A 21337-nucleotide genomic window follows, 5' to 3' on the forward strand; every position below is an offset into this window, starting at 1 on the left:
CAACATGAACCAAAACACATGATTGTGGCTTCCTGTCAGTTCTGAATTATATCCATAGTGATACGTGACTAAGGACAAGCAAAATGGAGGGAAAGATGGTTTGACTATTAAGTGGTTGCTAGTAGGTATGTCACAGACACAGCAAACATAAAAAGGGACCAGTACATGTTGTGTCTACATTAGCCTAATGAACTACAGAGCGATTTTAAGAAATGAAGATTGCAAATTCCAGGAAGCAGTCAAGGTAAACTAGTAGAGATTTAAGCAATGAGGTCACGATGTACAACCCTAATTCTGTGTCTTCTCAACTACCGTGCCTCATACCAGCCTTTTTTCAGACAAGGTCATGTGCTTTAATAACTTACCTGCGTATAGTGATGTTAAACCCTTTCACATCTATTTCAGTCATCTGATGCTCACAACAACCTGTGAGGTAAGCAGGTTTAGTAGCTGAGGAAGCTGGTGTAGAGAGGTAAACTAAAGTGCCTCCTATCAGTGACAAAGCCAGGGCTAGCTAACTGTGGACTTGGCTGCATCCTTCTTCTACTGGGCCACCCCTTGCATTTCTAAAAGGTCTTTCAACTAGTGGAGATGCCTGGGAGCAGCCACTAGCACACACGTCCCTGCCACTCCACACATTAACCATCCATCCACTCTTTTTTGTCTGAGGACACAGAGAAAGAACCAGGGTAGCAGGAGGTGTTGGTTGGACCCAAGGGTGAAATACACCCTTGCATGATCAGCTCCTAACTTTTAGTGTATGAAATTAATCACTGAAGCAATTTTTCAAGTCCCAGAGGGAAAGCCCTGGTTGCCTCTTCCACTGCTGTGGCCAAGCGTCTGACCACGACCACTGCATCCCTGCGGAGCTCTCTGGCAAAGTCCTGCTGACTGCTGGCCTCCTCGCCAGTGGCAATCAGCTGGTCCAGTTTTTCCTGCTCCTGCTTTGAAAGTTCTCATGCCAACCTCCAGTTTTCTGCCAGCTCAGCTGCAGTAGTCCTGGCCACTGACTGCCTTCTTTGCTGGGGCCACTTGCGGGGGGCTCACTGGTCAAAGGCCTATCCCCACTAGAAACTAAAGGAGCCCTGGAGGAGGAGGCTGGAGGAGGCTGCTGTGTGGAGGGCACCTGATGAGTGTTTTGGCTGGAGCTGGAGCAGGAGCTGGGCTCACCAGACAAAGTCAATCTGGTCTTGGGCTACTCTGACAGGGGGCAGCTGCACCCCTGAAAAGGTGGTGGGAGCTGCTGTAGCTGGGGGTCCCTTGAGAGCACCCTGCACCCAAGGATTCTTCCCAGGAATCCATGAGGTTATTGGTTTCTGGCGTCTGGTCACTGACCCTCAGCTGACAATCCTCATCTGATTGCTTCACTGTTTTCAAAATAGGCTTTGCTCCCAGAATGTTGGTCCCCTCCTCCACCATGGTGTCAGGGGATGCTAAATTCAGGTCACTGTTCTTGGCTTGAGCAGCGTCCTCCATTAACTTGTCTGCATCAGTCACTATCTGATTTCAGAGAAGCTGATTCAACATATCATAAAAGGGACAGTGTGGTGAGTCACCCATACTTGTGGTGTGGGCCACATAGGTCTTTAAATATAAGGCCTCCAGGACTTTGAATAGCAAGGAGAGATAAGAAAGCCTTCTTCAGTGATCAATGCAAGGAAATAGAGGAAAACAATAGAATGGGAAAGACTAGAGATCTCTTCAAGAAAATTAGAGATATCAAGAGAATATTTCATAGAAAAATGGACACAACAGAGGATAAAAATGGTATGGACCTAATAGAAGCAGAAGATATTAAGAAGAGGTGGTAAGAATACACAGAAGAACTACACAGAAAAAATATTCATGACCCAGATAACCATGGTGGTGTGATCACTGGACTAGAGCCAAACATCCTGAAATACAAAGTCAAGGGGGCCTTAGGAAGCATTGCTACGAACAAAGCTAGTGGAGATGATAGAATTCCAGTTGAGTTATTTCAAATACTAATTGTAGATACTGTGAAAGTGTTGCACTCAACATGCCAGCAAATGTGGAAAACTCAAAAGTGGTCACAGAACTGGAAAAGGTCAGTTTTTATTCTAGTCCCAAAGAACGGCAATAACAAAGAATGTTCAAACTACCGTACAATTGCACTAATCTCACGCTAGCAAAGTAAAGCTCAAAATTCTCCATTCCAAGCTACAAAAGTACATGAACTTCCAGATGTTAAAGGTGGATTTAGAAAAGACAGAGGAACCGGAGATCAGATTTCCAACATTCGCTGGATCATTGAAAAGCAAGAGAATTCCAGAAAAACATCTACTTCCACTTTATTGACGATGCCAGAGATTTTGACTGCATGGATCACAACAAACTGTGAAAAATTCTTCAAGAGATGGGAATACCAGACCACCTGACTTGTCTCCTGAGAAAACTGTATGCAGGTCAAGAAGCAACAGTTTGAATTGGACATGGAACAACAGACTGGTTCCAAATAGGAAAAGGAGTATGTCAAGGTTTTACATTGTCACCCTGCTTATTTAACTTTTATGCAGAGTACATCATGAGAAATGCTGGACTGGATGAAACACAAGCTGGAATAAAGATTGCCAGGAGAAATATTAATAACCTCAGATATGCAGATGATTTCACCCTTATGACAGAAAGCGAAGAAGAACTAAAAAGCCTCTTGATAAAAGTGAAAGAGGAGCGTGAAAGAGTTGGCTTAAAACTCAATATTCAGAAAACTAAGATTACAGCATTTTGTCCCATTACTTCATGGCAAATAGAAGGGGAAACAATGGAAATAGTGACAGACTTTATTTTTTGGGCCTCCAAAATCACTGCAGATGGTGATTGCAGCCATGAAATTAAAAGACGCTTACTCCTTTGAAGAAAAGCTTTGACCAACCTAGACAGCATATTAAAAAGCAGAGACATTACTTTGCCAACAAAAGTCTGTCTAGTCAAAACTATGGTTTTCCCAGTAGTCAAGTATGGCTGTGAGAGTTGGACTATAAAGAAAGCTGAGCAGTGAAGAATTGATGTTTTTGCACTGTGTTGTTGGAGAAGACTCTTAAGAGTCCCTTGGACTGCAAGGGATCCAACCAGTCCATTGTAAAGGAAATCAGTCTTGAATATTCATTGAAGGACTGATGCTGAAGCTGAAATTCCAATACTTTGGCCACCTGACATGAAGAACTGACTCATTTGAAAAGACCCTGATGCTGGGAAGATTGGAGGAGAAGGGGATGACAGAGGATGAGATGGTTGGATGGCATCACCAACTCAATGGACATGAGTTTGAGTAAGTTCCAGGAGTTGGTGATGGACAGGGAAGCCTGTCCTGTTGCAGTTCACAGGGTCACAAAGAGTTGGCCAAGACTGAGTGACTGAACTGAACTGAACTGACTTTGACCTTGGAGCTGCACTGAAGCACGGTGTGGCAGAAGTCTTCCTGCTACATCCTCTTGGACACGGCCTGATGGACATCAGTTGTAATGCACAGTCTACAGGCACTGAATGGGCTCGGCCTTGCCTAGTATGGAGAGAAGCCTCTGTATCTCCTGTCTGTACCACCTGCACGTCTACTGGAAGTGGCCATGGCATCCTGGGAGGAAAGGCTAGCTGGAGGAGGCTCCCAGGCAGGAGAGTGCCGACCTGAAGGTGTGAGGAATTTCTGGGTGCTCCAGTCTATCTCCAAGAACCAGCTGCTTCTTCCCTCTCTGGGCTAATTGCTGAGAAGCCAGGTCCGAGGACTGCATTTCTGGCTGGAAGGCCACAGGAGAATTCAAGTCACAGGAACAGTGTAAGGACAATTGTGGCAGTAAGTTAAGCGGTGCTACCTGTAAGTAGGCTGCAAAGAGGCAGGATGCCAGGGCTGAGAAAAGCCCAACTTTGGGAGTTAGCTTAGGATGGGGACTGGACCAAGGGCTACAAAGGGTCTTACTGGGCTTGGTAACAAGGGGACTGGCTTCTTCACAAAAAGCAGGATGCTTCCAAGGCTGAGACCTGGGACCACTGTGTATCTTCTGCCAAGGATATGCTTGACTTTCATTACTGAGTTTGAAATATTCCTATTCTACTTTGTTTTGCTGCCAATCCAACAACCTCTTCATTTATCAAGTAAGCAAAAAAATTCCAGCAACAGCTGGAGTAACTCTGTCACCTGCATCATTTGCAACCACATCAGCCCGGCCATCCTTATGGACGGCCACACAAGCGGATGTGCAGCTCGGGTGAATCCCAATGGCCGCCATGAGGAGGCAGAGAAGGCAGCAGCACTCAGGAAAGGAGTTTTGTATTAATATAAATATACAAATTATAACTAAGAATATAAAAATTTTATATGGTCTCAAACTGTGGGAATGCATTTGTGTCTGTAGCTGAAAATGCAGCAATGTATTCTGGCTAATTAAAATGAATTTTTATTAGTCTTAGGATGCTTCAAAAAAGAAAACAAATGTTTTTACTTAGCTGGGGAACTAAGTAACTTGAAACAAAATTTAGTAGCAATCAAAATCTTTCATTTACTTCTAAATATGTGAATATATTAATATTTTATCTCAGATCCTCATTTGACTTTTTGAATATGTTAATTTCATTTAAAAAATCTGTATCTCCAAAGAAACAACTACTGCCTCCATTTTAAGACTGGGAACGAATCAAGTTGCTGTGCTTTTTTAAAAATATGTTTTCTTTTGTTAAGAGGAAGCATTAAAGAATGATTTTTGTTAAATAATTGATTTTATTAAATAGTATAATTTAATAAATTATAAATGAGATATGCCCATTTTTCTAACACAGAAATAATTAAATTTTGAACCCTTGAAAAAAATGAATAAGATATTCAGTTGTACACAAAGCATTATGCATAAATAAATAGCATGTTTTCCTTGGTACTAAATGACAAAGTATAAGTAATAATAACAAAAGAGAAAGTAGACGGTGTTACAGGCTAAGTTGTGTTCTCCTAAGTTCATATGTTGAATCTTAACCACCAGTAGCTCAGGATTTTATTATATTTGGAAATATGGTCTTTAGAGGTGATAAAGTTAAAATAAGGTCATTAAGATGTGTCCTTATCCATTATTACTCCTGTCCTTATAAGAAGGGAGATTAGGAAACACACACACACAGGAAAAAACCATGTGAAGACACAGGGTGAAGACAGCCATTTACAAGTCAATGAGAAAGAGCATGGAAGAAACCAACCATGTCTAACACCTTGATCTCAGACTTCTAGGCTCCAGAACTGTAAAAAAGAAGAAGAAGGAAAAAAAACTGCTGTTCAGGCTTCTCAGTTTGTAGGACTTTGTTCTGGCAGCCCTAACACAAATAGAGATGGGAAATTTTACTGCCCCTCTGATGACAACATGGCCCTGCTGCTGTTCCACACTTCTGCACTCTCACATGTATTCCCTGAAGAAATCGGTGCTTTCCTCTAGTTGCTTCAGAATATCTTCTTTAATGATAAAAAGTGAGAAGTTAAAATTCTTGTAAAACTACTTTAAAGTCTCTAAAAACTGAATATCGTGATCTGGTTTATTCCCAGTTATTTAAACATTCAAAATAAATTGTAAATTTTGTTACATTACGGTTTACAAAATGCTTCCATATCTGTTATCGTTGTTTATTTCCATGAATGCTATATTCAGTGGGATAGACAAAATTTTGTTTTGTTCTATAGATTAGAAACTAAGGTTCCAAAGTTGACTGACTTAGAATAGCTCATAAAATCAGTACATTGCAGAACTGCAAGGCTCATCAAGATCTAGCAACTTTGAACTCATTTATGTTTCTTGTATATCCTATTGGCCAATTCTTTATCTGAAAATATTTAGATCCTTAATAAAATCTCAGTGCACTGTTCTTCAAACAGTAGATTATGACCCATTGACAAATCATGTTATCAGCTTAAGGTTTTTGACAATTGTACCGAAAATGACATTAACTTGAACAGAATAGAGTGTATTACTAGAGCTAAAAATAGATGTTGTTTCTTGACACTTGAGTGATTGTGTGTCTGTGTATGTATGCCTGGGTATAAAATAAAACATTTAGGTTATAGCAGGAAAATATTTTAAAACTATTGCCATGGCATATTTCTCTAAAAGGCTATTTAAAAAATTTCTTACTAATGCTTTGGGGTTTTGTGCAAATGCTCATTTAGATTTATCTCTTAATTAGGAGGCAAAGCCCTTGAACAGAAGGATTGCTACTTATTACTTCTTCCTCAGAGACTGCGGCACTGATGGTAGAAACATGAGAATTGATGACTGAATGGCATGAGTATATGACTGTTAGCTCTGAAAGTCATGAAAATGATTCTGTTGTGTTACCATTCTAGATTTATTTATGGACATCCTTAAAGCTAGATGAACACTTGCAACAATATTCTCAGGTAGTACTTTTTATGTTGTTTTGAGTACTAAATCCTTGTCTATTTAGGCTGTGTTCTTCCAGGTATATTTTCACACCTATTTAAAAATGCTCTTAAATTATTAAGGGAAAGAGTCTATAGATTTGCTCTGATTATATCATCAGAGAAGTACATTCTCATAAGCTGATATGGAGTTTCCTTTTCATCTCTTTGCTTTCCACAGATTTGAAAGAAAATTTTCAAAGTTTACTGGTGGCGTAAGAAACGTAGGCCGCCCAAAAAGTGGACTTTAAAAACAACAAAATAATCCTTTTAACTTATAACTTGCATTACTTTTGAGTTTATACATTAATATTTTTTATAAATTAATTCATTAAATATATATTAATAGCTGATTATTTCATATTTAAAAGTGCAATATGTTTAAACATAACATTGTTTTTACATCACACATGCTCTGTTCGGGACTCAAATTTAATCCTGGTAGCAAAATCCCTATAAAGACACATTGAGGACACTTGTCTTTAGGGGAATACTAAACTAGAATGATGAGCTTTAGATTATGATTCAAATATCAATAAGGCATAACTGTATTACAGAAGAAGAGGGAGTTCTTCAAAGCAATACCTGTCATTGGAAGGAGCTAACTTAGGTGTCTGCCTAACTAAATATTAAAGAAGTGAACTGCCTTTTTGCTTAATATTAAAAGTGTATTTCACAGAGACAAGTGAACTATTGAGACATGTGTACACACATTTATGCATATATATATATGAAGTGCACATATATGTGCATATGCACACATATATATGAAATGGGGTTCCCTGGTGGCTGTCAGTAAAGAATCTACCTGCAATGCGGATTCAATTAGGAATTAAATATATTCAATAAAAATTAAATTGGGTTCAATCCCTAGGCTGGGACACTCCCCTGGAGAAGGAAATGGCAACCCACTCCAGTATCCTTGCCTGGGAAATCCCTTGGACAGAGGAGCCTGGTGGATTACAGTCCAGAAGGTCACAAGAGTTGGACACAACTTAGTGAAAACACCGCCACCACCATATACACAAACACACACACAGGACTTGAGTGATTTTGAGATTAGTAGAATCAATATTTTGAATTTCTTTGAAAATATTAGAAAAACAAGAGAAAATTGCAGAATATCAGCAAAATGTAAATCCAAAATTCTTTGGATGTTTATACCAGAATTTGTTGTATTTTATTTGCCATCCATTTGAATTCAGCAACATAAAAGTCAAGTGATACGTGTCTAAAACAGGAACCAGCACATTGTTTTGTTGTAGCCTATCCAATAATGTTAGGCTTTGCAGGTCAAATGGTCTCTGTCACCAGTAAACTCTACAGTTACAGGATAACAGAATCACAGATAATACAGAAATGAAGAGCATAGCTATCTTCCAAAAATGTTGCATTTTCAAAAACATACAGTGGGGCTTTTTTTTTTTAACCCATGGACTTTAATTTATCCATTCTAAATATAATAGAAATTAAAGTGGTTTTCCAAGTATAATGCTTGAATATATTTAATTTCTAAATTTTATAAAATGTTATCCTCTATAAGCTTGCATATGATTTTATTACCCTTCTTCATAAATTTTAGACCTTAAAAATTTTGTAAGATTTTACTCTTTTTTTCTTAAGCTGGAGAAACTGTCTCTGAGAACACTATATATATTTCATGAATAAACGGAATGTAAGATGTATCACCTAAAGCATAACATTTTGATGAAATCTAGAGTAAGGTTTCTTATTCAGAAGGAAAATAGTAAAAAAAAAATGTGTTTAAAAATAAGTGAGTCTTAAGAAAAACCTAGTCTTGTGAATCATATGTTTACATCAGAATCCATGGAAACATACTCTTTAAAGTATAGTTAGTACTTGATAAGTGTGTATGCCTTTTTCAGTTATCATTTGTTTCCTTTGTCTTGAATCAGTTGTCATAATGCATGATTATTCACTGTTTGAAACTTACTTATTTTTATAAAATACACAATGACCTCTATATTTTGTTTTCCATTCATCGAGTTTTAACTTCCCTTTGTTCTATTTTCTAACAAAAGTTACAGTCAGATAGGAAGACGGAGGTAAGAGTTGTACCTTCTTCAATTCAGAAAAAACTTTGCTTTGTCTTGCATTAAATCCCAAGGGGCACTGTTACTTTTTCCCCTAAAAATTACTTGAATGGGCTGTCCAGTGTACTTGCAAATTATCATAGTAAATGCATAATGTGAACTCTACCATTAAAAGTAATAATAGTTCATCCTACTGCAGTTGGTCCCCAATTTAGGATGGTTTGACTTAAGATTTTTTTGACTATATTTATGATGTTTCAAAAGCTATGTGCTGTAGGTAGAAACTGCTCTTTGAGTTTTGATCTTTCCTGGGTTAACGATGTGAGGGAGGATACTTTCTCCCCATGCTGGGCAGTGGCAGTGAGCCACAGCTCCCCGTCAGCTACATGACACACGGGATAAGCAACAGATACATTTACAGCACTTCTGCCCCCCAAACCATTCTGTCGGCCACTTTCAGTGCAGTAGCCAGACATTTGATACTTTATCATAAAACAGACTTTAGATGATTTTGCCTGACTTGTAGGCTAATGTAAATGTAATCTTAAATAAGAGGGGTTAGGCTAAGCTATGGTGTTTGGTGGGTTAGGCATATTAAATACATTTTTGGCTTCTGATGTTTTCAACTTGCAATGAATTTATTGGGATATAACTCTATCATAAGTCAAAAAAGATCTATGGTCATGTTTAACAATTTGGTAGACTAGAAAATTTCAAAATTTTCTCCTCTTGACAGGTATAAAATTTACTGGTAGGAGATAAGAGAGGGGGAAGGATTGCTAGTTATAAGAACATAATAATTATGATTAATGTGTTTCTCCAGTTTATAACTAGAAAAGTGTATGACTATGAACAATATCTATATTAGTAGACAAGGAAGAAATTTGATTTATGCTATGAATACATGTTCTGTCACACACAACAAACAGGCACATAACTTTTGCTTTTTTTATTGCAAACAAAAGCCTCCATATTTCTATTTTAAGTAAAAATGTAAGGAGGCCAAGGTATTCAAACATTTGACATTGGGACTGTCATTCACATGTTCTTTATCATATAATAAGTTATACATATGCACATTTTTATTTATATTCCAATTTGTATAACTTGTATTAATATTATTAAACATTACATATAAGCACTTTATACTTAGCTATTAAAATAAGATTTGTAAAAATTAATATGAATTTTATATGGAAACTACTTTTAATTACTTAATAAATAATTTACACATAGTGGTTTAGCTTACATGCAGGGGATAAACAAGATTTTAGCTTAAGTCTAATAATTATGTATTGGCAACATCTAATTTGATTACCATATATACATATGTGCATATTAATGTGCAAAATTAGTTTGGGGATTTGTTTATTATGTTCAAAATGTAACTGCATTTTTCTACCCACCTGTCATTCCATCAGAGATAAGGCAAAACTAACTTTTTGCCTTGTACATTATGTAACATTATGGAGGACTCCGAATTGCTAGTAAAATTAACTTGTCCTAAATGCTTTCTCCTTTCCTGGCTTTGAACAAGTAAACTGATATGTTAGCAGATTCATGTGGCAAGAAGCTATGGACAAGTCTCTAGCCAACATTCAACAAGAAGCTGTGACCCTCAATTTAAGACATTTGTTAAATGAAGTAATTCTAGAGAACAATTTCAAGGCAATATAATAAAGCTAATATTTTGATGCTTGTGTTTAAAGACAAAGAGAAGTTCTCTTTGCTTATCACAAAGCAAAAAGAAGGTCTCTATGGGATGATATTAAGCAGGTTGAATAGCATAATATATCCTTATTTAGTGTCTCAATAATTCCACAGTTCTCTTGAGAAGAGTCGTACTTTTAAAAAAGCTTAATGATTTAATTCACCGTATAATTATTCACAATTATACTTTCCTTGCTTACATGGAAATGACATAGATTTTTAAAACCACAAATTTTCTTTGAAATATATTTAAAATAATTTCTACACATAGATAACAGCAGTTCTTCTTGAAGCAATGTTTTATATCACAGGTTTCCATTTATTGTTATGTAAGGACATAGGATCTTATATGTTTATGTTTGGGGAATATGCAATTATAAAACTTGGCTAAATACAGCTGCTTTGTGAGTAACTCTGACTTCTGGGTCTCATAACCTTTCTGATCATCATTTTTATTTTATTCCACTGAATCCAGAACTGTATACTAAGTCTCAAGGTGCTCTTATTAGGGAGGTAAGTGAGTTAATATTATTTTCCCCACATTACACATGAAAACGAAGTTTAGCAAAATGAAGTGACTTATTCAAAGGCATAGAACTCAGTCCATATGAGAATTTGTGTCTAGGATTTTTTCTTTCTGCACGAGTTAATCCCATCTCTTCTCTCATTCTCGTTGGTCAATGAGATTACTGCAGCATTAATGGCAGGTTCCTGATACATGTGACAGGTTGTATTTTAGCTAAATAAGCACTTGTTTTTTAGCTTCAGTTAGGTTTTCTACTCCAGATCCTTCTATGTTCTTCTTCAGAGATTAGGACCAACTGAAATCCTATACATCGTCTTATTCATTGCTACACCTGCAGCCCTAAAATGGAGCTGAGTGCAGAGTAACTGGTTAATAAACATTTGTTGAAAAAAAATGCATTATTTACCAAATTAAAAAAAGATATTTAAGTCTTCTCTCCTTCTCCCAAAGTCTCAAAAGCCCCTTCTACCCAGCAGTTTGTCCTGTATCTTTTATTTTGATAATTACTTACTTTTTACAATACATATCAGAGTCTTTCCCCTAAAGATGTTGGGGCACAACTGGATGTACAAGAAATCCATTATGTTGAACAAAACATTTAGATTTGTTAATAATCTACATTTACCACGTTTATAAATGTGTTGCAAATGCAGATAAAACACCATATTAAAATATAGTGGGAAATTTTGTCACAATTCCTGGAACTCAGTAGATGCTTAATAAAGTTTAATTAACTTATTCTTCCTATCCTCAAGTTAGGATAATCTTGCCATGTACAGTATTAATTTGTATCTTAATGCACATTAGCGCAATCTTTAAAGGTATTCTGTTATATTTCAATATTCAAAATGTGGCATCCCTGGAATTTTTTCTGTGTAGTCAGTGGTGATTTTCCCATGATTTTAATTATTTCCAAAATACAAACTATTTGTTTAATCATAAAGAACATTGATTCTGTAAGTGAAAAGCAAACAAACAATAACAAAAAACACCAAAAGCAACTTGAAGTGCAAGTTTAGGGTCAGGTCTTTCTCTATATTTTTTAATCTTGGAAGCAATTCAAAGGCCACAAGTATATTAGAAAAATTCCCACCTTGAAGGTCATGTCAACTTTAATATGCTAGGGAGGAAATAGATTCCCAGCTGTCAGTATATTGAATGAACACACACACACACACACACACACACACACACACACACACACACACACACATATCTTGGCAGGACTGACACCATCAAGAAAGACATTAATTTTTTGTAGCTTTAGGCTAATTTTCCCCCATGGCTCTCCTTGTCATGTCATGAACAATACTTAAGGCAATATCAGAGAAAACAACCATTTCTACAAGGATCAGCTGTTGATAGTTCATGATGACACACCACTCTATAAGATGTTCAGAAGTCAGAGTTAAGTTCTATCAGCCTATTACCATTCTTACCTTGTAGAATTCATGGATGGTCGCCTTGGAGGGTAAGTGTCTGCTATCAGTGGACTCAAGCATTGTATTTTTTCTGCTTAAGCATGGTAATTCAGGCTGCATAATTCTGGTCTATAAAGTTTCAGGAAGTTAAGTTTTGTCATGGCCTAGAGCTCTCTCCTGGTGCCCAGAGACTAGCGTCAGCAGAGTTCAATTTGTGGATAGAAAAGTTGGGAATGACTCATGGTCTCTCTAGATCTAAATTTGTCCCCTGTCCCTCTGTAATAAGTAGTAATAAGTAATACTTTCTTATTACTAGTTTACTCATTCTTACTGATTTACACATTTGTTCATGGTTGTACTATACTGAAAATGCTTAAAGAGACTAAATGAAGACCAAGATGTAAAGAAACTACGAGAGGTGCAATGGCTTCCTCTAAGACACTGGGAAAATAGTCTCCAAGATATCAGCATTGATTGGTATCTGGAAAAATGAACTAACAAATGCTGTTCCAGATGAAACAAAATACATTTTCAGAGATGTATTACTCTTATACTCCTGAGATCCTGGGGATAAGAATATTGTCTTTCCTGATTTTCCAGAGATCGAATATGTCCAATTAGAAGGAGAAGGGAACGACAGAGGATTAGACAGTTGAATGGCATCACCAACTCAAAGGACATGAGTTTGGGTAAACTCTGGGAGTTGGTGATGGACAGGGAGGCCTGGCGTGCTGCGGTCCACGGGGTTGCAAACAGTCGGACACAACTGAGCGACTGAACTGAACTGATATTTTATGTTTCTTTCATGCTGTTATAAATTGGCTCTCTTAAAACTACATTTCCCAATTATTTGCTACTATTTATAAGGATAAATTTTATACGTATTACATTTGTCATTTGTGACCTTGCAAAGTTGTACTTTTAAAAATTGGTAAATTCCTTTTTTTTAATACATAATCATAATTAAGTCACCTAAAAATGGTGACAGTTTTACTTCTTTTCTTCTTTTCTCCTTTTCTGCAATCATTAGAACCTCTAGTGTAACATTAATAGAAATGATGACATTATATATTCCTTTCAAAAATCAAAGACAAAGAAAGGAATATGGTTGGTTTTTCGTCATTAATCAGAGCATTAGTTATTGTTTTTTTTTTATAGATGCACTTTATAGCATATAGGAAGTTTCCTCTTATTCTGTCATGTTCTGAGATGTTTTAATAGTCAGTAGATTTTGAATTGAAATCAAATTCTTATTTTAACAGATTTTAATTGTGAATTGGTGCTGAAATGCTTTTTTGCATCTACTGAAATAGCCCACTTTATTCTATTATTAAAATTTATTAGAATTCTAAAATGGCCCCCACAATTCCTGGCCCTTAGTGTGTACACCCCTTCCACCAAATATTCAATTAAACCGTAGATGTTGCCATGAAGGGCTTTTGCAGATGTAACTGAGGCTCCTAATCAACTGACCTTAAAAGAGAGATTATTTGGATGGGCCAGACCTGATCAAATGAGCCCCTTAAATCTGGATCTCAAAGTCAGAGACAGAGGAAGTCAGAGCAAATCTAAGTATGAATGAGATTTGACAAGAGAGAAATTCTGAGTGCTGGTATGAGGGAAGGAGGGGGGCATGCAGTAAGGAACATGGGGACTGAGAGCAGCTTATGGCTGCAAGCCAGCAAGGAAAGAGGACCTCAGCCCTATAACTAAAAGGAACTGAATGCTGTGGACGACCTTAGTGAGCTTGGAAACAGATCCTTCCCCAGAACCTCCAAATGAGAACTCAGTCCAGTTAACAACTTGATTTCAGATTTTGAGGCTCTGAGTAGAACTCCAACAACCCATCAGCCATCCAGAAGTGGGTGAAGCAGAGAACTTTAGTAGGCAATAGCTTCAGGCCAGCAAATGGCCTCTCTGTGGCCCCAAAACGGGCACTGCATTTGGTTAAGTCTTGCCCAAGACCTGAAGGATTGATCTTTCAGGATCTCAAGACCCAGAGTTGAATGCATGACTGGAAGCATCAGGCAAGCCAGCTGTGGATTTTCTTAGCAAGAATCGATACATATACTCCACTGTGAGTGTTGATATTGTTCAGTCATCCAGTTGTGTCTGACACTTTGTGATCCCATGGACTGCAGCATACTTGGCGTCCCTGTCTGTCACCATTTCCCAAAGTTTGCCCAAGGTCATGTCCATTGTCCAAGCCATGTCCATTGCATCAGTGATGCCATCCAGCCACCTCATCCTCTGGATGATGATCATTTTAAATCCACAGATGCAGAATAACTGGATCTAACTGGGGACCCAAGATATCTTTCAGCTGGGCCTGTTTTCACAAGTCTCCAGCTGTGCATATGTGTGACCAATTGATTTCTAGGTATCATTCTATAAAAGGTCTCAATGAATATCCTTTTGATTTTAAATATTTACTTATTCATTTATTTACTTATTTATTGCTCCCAAGCATTGGGTATGTCAGGGGAGTGAGTGCTGGTCCCAGTGGAGGGGCAGGAAGGCAATGGGCTGGGCTATGTTGAGAATCAAGTGGTTCTGATCATAGCAGAAGTGGCACCACTGCACCCAGCAGGAAGTTCAAACTGGGGGATTTAAAAAATTTGGTTGGAGCCAGCAGGGGAATCCTGGGATGAGAACAGCTGAGCGCCATGGCTGCCATCTGCATCTTATTCCAGTCTCAGCCACAGTAAGGGGAGTGGGGGGACGGCTTGTATCAAGCTCCTGCCCTGAGATGTACAGCTGGAACCATGGGAGACCAGCCCTGGGAAGGAAACTGCTCCTGCGCGGCCGCAAATTGCCGCGATTATTACAGCCTTTCCAGAAAGGGAGGCGCCAGAGCAGCAAGCTGAGCTTCTGATTTCGAATCCTGGGTCTCTAGTCCTACCTCTGCCAGGGTCCAGAACATGCCGGTTTATCCTAGGGGCAGTTGTAAGGTGTCTTAGAATTCATCCCAGGAGACCATTGCAGCCTGTTCTCTAGCCCTTCGGCCTGAAGAACAGCCCCAGGGCATTTCTCTGTTTCTGAGTCAAACCAGGGGCCAAACCTGCCGCAGGGGAACTGGCTCCTTTGGTCAAACCCCTCCATCCAGTAACGTGCTCCTTCTTTTGTGGACACTCTTCATCCATTGATAGACACGTATTAATTCTATGTCTTGGTTACTGTAAAATAATACTGCAGTGACCATAGGGATGCTGGTATCTCTTTGGGGTGGTGATTTTATTTCCCTTGAATAAATACCCAGTAATGGATTTGCTGCATCTTATGGTAGGTAGTTATGTTTGTAATTTCTTGCCAGGCTCCATACTAATTTCCATAGTTCAGTTCAGTTCAGTTTAGTTCAGTTGCTCAGTCATGTTCAACTCTTTGTGACCCCATGAGTCGCAGCACGCCAGGCCTCCCTGTCCATCACAAACTCCCTGAGTTTACTCATACTCATGCCCATCGAGTCGGTGATGCCATCCAGCCAGCTCATCCTCTGTCATCTCCTTCTCCTCCTGCCCCCATCCCTCCCAACATCAGGGTCTTTTCCAATGAGTCAACTCTTCACATGAGGTAGCCAGAGTATTGGAGTTTCAACTTCAGCATCAGTCCTTCCAGTGAACACCCAGGAATGATCTCCTCTAGGATGGACTGGTTGGATCTCCTTGCAGTCCAAGGGACTCTCAAGAGTCTTCTCCAACACCACAGTTCAAAAGCATCAATTTTTCGGCGCTCAGCTTTCTTCACAGTCCAACTCTCATCCATACAACCACTGGAAAAGCCATAGCCTTGACTAGATGGACCTTTGTTGACAACGTAATATCTCTGCTTTTTAATATGTTGTCTAAGTTGGTCATTACTTTCCTTCCAAGGAGTAAGCATCTTTTAATTTCATGGCTGCAGTCACCATCTGCAGTGATTTTGGAGCCCAAAACAATAAAGTCAGCCACTGTTTCCACTCTCTCCCCATCTGTTTGCCAAGAAGTGATGGGACTGGATGCCATGATCTTAGTTTTTTGAATGTTGAGCTTTAAGCCAACTTTTTCACTCTCCTCTTTCACTTTCATCAAGAGGCTCTTTAGTTCTTCTTCACTTTCTGCCATAAGAGTGGTGTCATCTGCATATCTGAGGTTATTGATGTTTCTCCAGGCAATCTTGATTCCAGCTTGTGCTTCTTCTAGCCCAGCGTTTCTCATGATGTACACTGCATCCCTTACTCAGATGTAAAAATTTTCTAATGCCCCTCATGAGGTCTGACTTTATTATTTTCAGACTGAACACTTTTTTTTCCCCTTTTCTTTAGCATTTACTGTAGCATACTGCAGAGGTGACAAAGTTCTCTCTTGGTTTTGTAGTCTATAAAAGTAAAAAGTAAAAGTAAAGTAAATTCGATCAGTCGTGTCTGACTCTTTGAGACACCATGGACTGTAGCCTACCAGGCTCCTCTGTCCATGGGATTTTCCAGGCAAGAATACTGGAGTGGGTTGCCATTTCCTTCTCCAGGGGATCTTCCCAACCCAGGGATCGAACCCAGGTCTCCTGAATTACAGGCAGACGCTTTCCCACCTGAGCCACCAGGGAAGCAATCCATTATAATACCATGCAATGTATTTTCACCACCCTAAAAATTCTCTATGCTCTGCCTATCATCATTGCTCCTCTCCACCATCATAACCGCTAACCACCACTGATATTTAAAATTCTCCCCATAATTTGTCTTTTCCAGAATATCATATAATTTGAATCATATTATATGTAGCCTTTTCCAATTGACTTCTTTCACTTTGTAATATGCATTAAAGATTCCTCCATGTGTTTCCATGACTTCACAGCTCATTTCTTTTAGGCACTATATAATAATATTCCATTTTCTTGATATACCACAGTTTATCCACCCACCTACTGGAGGACATGTTAGTTGTTTCCAAGTTTTGACAATTATGAAAGCTGCCATGAACTTTGTGGTCAGATTTTTGTATGGACATTTCAGCTTTTTTGGATAAGTACCAAGGAGCGTGATTCTGGTTCATGTAAAAGAGTGTGTTTAGATCTGTAAGAAATTGCAAACTGTCTTCTGAAGTATCTGCACTATTTTGCATTTCTACCAGAAATGAATGAGACTTTATGTTGTTCCACACGCTTGTCAGCATTTGGTGTTACCAGTGTTACAGATGTTGGTCATTCTGATAGGTGTGTAGTGGTATCTCATTGAATTTGCATTTCCCTGATGACATTAAGTGGGGTATCTTTCCATATGCTTATTTGCCATCTATATATCATCTTTGATGAGATATCTATTCAGGTCTTTGGCCCATTGCTTAATTATTTTTTATTTTTTTATTAATAATAATTGTGTATTGTGGATAATAATCCTTTTTTAGATCTTCAAATATTTTTCTTTTTCATCTTCTCTTTATCTTCTTCTTACGAGAGTTCCAGTTACACAGATGTTAGGGCTTTTGATTTTATTCCACAGTTATCTAAGCCTCTGTCCATTTTATTTACAATTTTCTCCTGTCTCGTTCAGGTGGGTGAATTCCACTAATCTATTATCAAGTTCATTTGTATTTTTACTGTCATTGTCATTCCATTATTCTGCTATTACCCCCATTCAGTGTTTTGGATTTTGTCTGTTTATTCATGAGGAGGAATGTATTTTTCAGTTTTAAATTTAAACTTGGTTCTTTTTAATATTTTCTATTTCTCTGCTGAAATTTACTCTTTCGCCATTCATTATTAGCATAGTTTCCTTTGCCTAATTAGCCTGATTGTAATAGCCAGCCTAAAGTTTTTCTCTGAAAACTTCAATATCTATTATCATTTTGGGATTAGCTCCTCTTAATTTGCTTTCTCCTGATAATGGGTGAATTTTTGTAGTTCTTCATGGGTTGAGTAATTTTGGACTATATCTTGTACGTTGTGGATATTTTGCTGTAGAAACGTTGGATTCTGTTACATTATTGAGGAGTACTGATATTTTTGGCTTAGCATTCAATCAACTTGGTTAGACACAAATTGTAAAGTTTTCCTCAGCCTAGGATGAGTGGTAATTAAATCTTCACTTCAGACTCTGTGCACTCTGACCTTTGAATGTGTAGTTGAAGGGTCAAAGACATGAATCAATCAAGTTTTATACCTAGAATATAATGTTTTCCTTTCATTGGCTTGTTCCTTTCTGAGATTCCCCCAACTCCTACTCCATTCTCTCACAGCCCTAAGTGCTTCAGTCTTCTTCCCCAGGTTTGTTTACCCAGAGAGATGGCTGATTTTTCTAATGAGATTTTAGCCACCCTGCCCAACCCTGCAACTGTTGCTGCCCTCAGAGCAAAGCAAAAACTTAAAGCACTTTGCTGATTGCTTCCTCCAAGTTTTGACTTGTTTCCAAAATCTGCCTGCTGTATTCAGAATTGGTATCTTAGCTGATTATATTAAAAGTACAAGATTAATTTTTATGTATTACAAAAATAATTAAGCAGATTTTTCCACATATATTGTATTATATTTGAGTTAGTAAAGCAGGAAAATAGAATAGCAGAATAATAATATGTACCTTGTAAGATTGCTATAAAGCATAAATAAGATAATGTATAGAGAATACTTAGCAGAATATCAGACAAAAAACAGGCGTTCAACAGGTGGTAGATTTACCTTAGGCCATAAGTTAATGCCAAGAAAGTCACCACTTATTCATCTTGTTTCATAAATCCAAGGCAAAAAATATAGTTGGATCTACTAACATTAGACTATAAAGGAATGTCTGAATATAAGGGAAAGTCTACTTAAATTTCTTCTGGAGTGATGGCCTCCTGGAGGGAATATTGAATTGAAATCATGCTGCTTAAGAGTCTCAGCAGGTCTCTAGTTCTAGCATATACTTTGAACTTTACTAGAAATCTCAGAGCAGATAAAGGAAGGTTTTCATTGACCTTTCATATTTCTGGGTGTTAAACTTGAATCTTCAGATTTGGTTAATAAACATCACATACTTGGTTGTATTTTTTTGTGTACCGAAAAGATTTATGCTTTTTTGCTTTTTGCTTTTATTCAATAAAGTAAGATTGAATTGGCCACTTAACAAAGGCTCATATTCTATTGTAAAAGTCCCTATATATAATCTATGTTTCATTTAAAGCTTAGCAATATGAATAATTAGTGGGTGTACATGTGCTTGTGTCTATATGCATGCATGCTAGCTAATGCCTTTTAAAAGAATATTTCCTATACATCCTGAGTCCTCAATTTCAGTTCTTAAGTTCCAAACTGTAAAGGAAATATCTAATTATCTTTGAGTAACAAGATATAAATTTATTTTACTTTATATTATTTTGAAGAATATTTTCTACAAAGTTTTATCCAAGTTAATATATTCAAAAGCTAATACATTGTAATCAAAGCAGAATTCTACATGGTAAAGATTATAGAGATGCCTTTGTTTCATGCAATCCTGAAATGGTGTTGGGACCTGAAGCAGATTTGTTTCAGAAGCTGGCCAGGAAACATAAATTGCTAAAAAAGTGTAAAAGCATGTTGGGGTTGAGCCAGATATTACCCCCTGAATTGAAAGAGTAGTGTAAAAATCAGGACATTGTTTTTTAACCAATAGTTAACATAGGGATTGCAGATAGGGAGAGATATATTTTGATTAATTTTGCCCTTTTCAGAAGGAATCTGGCAGCTTTGTCCTTCACCAGCTGGAGTTTATGTAAGGCCTTATGGAGTTAGTCAGGCAACAGGGACTTAACAATAATCTAATCTTCATGGCCTGGATGCTGCCTTGCGTGAGCAGCTTACTTAAGTAAAGTGTTTTTCCAATTCCCCACTAGGGGGGCTGAGAACACAAAGGTACTGCGCTGGTTTCCCTTGTGTGACCAGACTTTTCAGTGTCAAGATCCTCAGGGAGAAAAGCAATGGAAGATGTATGATTAATGATGCCTCTCTAACTCTAGAATAAACAGCCATTACCTTTTAAATTTAGGAGAGAGTTAAGTTGGCAATTTTCCACTGACTTTGATTCATCATGATTGGTACATTTTTTAGTTAAATGCCAATAACCACTGCTGTATGATCAGATTCCTGCTGGGTGCAGCTCTTGGGATTTTGCCTTGTTTTAAATTTTGTAGGTCTGCTTTGCTTAGCCTCCTTGTTTCTTGTTGTTTAATTGGTAAGTCATGTCTGACTCTTTGCGACCCCATGGACTGTAGCCCACCAGGCTCCTCTGTCCATGGGATTTCCCAGGCAAGAATACTGGCGTGGGTTTCCATTTCTTTCTCCAGGGGATCTTCCCAACCCCAGAATCAAATCCACATCTCCTGCTTGGATTTTTTATCACTGAGTCACCTGGGAAGCCCTAGCCTCCTTACTTGGCTAAGATCAATATAAGTACCATGACTAGTATTGGTTTTTCTCTGAAACAAATAATGAAATACACTGGTTATTTCATCTGGAATTGCATTTAGAGTTGTGCCAATACTAAGTTTTCCAATGCCATGGCCGTTTCTAGAACAGAATCTATCACAATGCATATCATCTAAAATATTTACTGATTAGATGAAGATTTCTTTATAAACGAGAAGTATATTGAACAAAAATATAACCTTTTAAGTCCAACACATAGTTGTGTTCCCCTGTATTTCTTCATCTTTTCTACTGAAGAAATAAGATAACTTCCTGAACTGTATACTCTTTGAGATATTCCACATCAAAATATAGCTACACATCGAGGAGCAAAGCTATAGGGTAGCCATTTTAGCTAGAATTTATATATTATGGTCACTTTTGCTCTTTGCTCTTTTCTAGCAGAAGTTCCAGATTTTCTTTAATTTCTAACTCTCCCTAATTAACTAAGAACTTTCTCTAATTATTATATTTAATCTTTGTAAATTGGATAATATTGATTTTTATGATCTTTATATTATTTTACTATATATATATTTAAAATCTTATTTTATATTGAAGTTTAGTTGATTTATAATGGTAGTTTCAGTTGCATTGCAAAGTGCAGTTATATATATATATATATATATATATATATATATATATATGTATGTATACACACATATATAACACCAGGGTTTTATGTATATATATATATATATATATATGTATGTATATAACTGAGTTATAATAGCTTTTTTATACTCTTTCAGATACTTTTTCCCATGTAGGTTATTAGGGAGTATTTAGTAGAGTTTCCTGTACTATATAGAAGGTCTTTGTTGATTAT

General features: G+C 37.5%; 1 pseudogene; it reads right to left on the bottom strand.

The window, feature by feature from the left end:
- Positions 1-746: 746 nt before the first annotated feature.
- Positions 747-4241, bottom strand: LOC136150710 (myb/SANT-like DNA-binding domain-containing protein 7; annotated as a pseudogene).
- Between the last annotated feature and the right edge of the window lie 17096 nt (positions 4242-21337).

Source organism: Muntiacus reevesi, chromosome 19 (assembly GCF_963930625.1).
Source record: "Muntiacus reevesi chromosome 19, mMunRee1.1, whole genome shotgun sequence".
In the NCBI taxonomy this organism is placed as follows: Eukaryota; Metazoa; Chordata; class Mammalia; order Artiodactyla; family Cervidae; genus Muntiacus; species Muntiacus reevesi.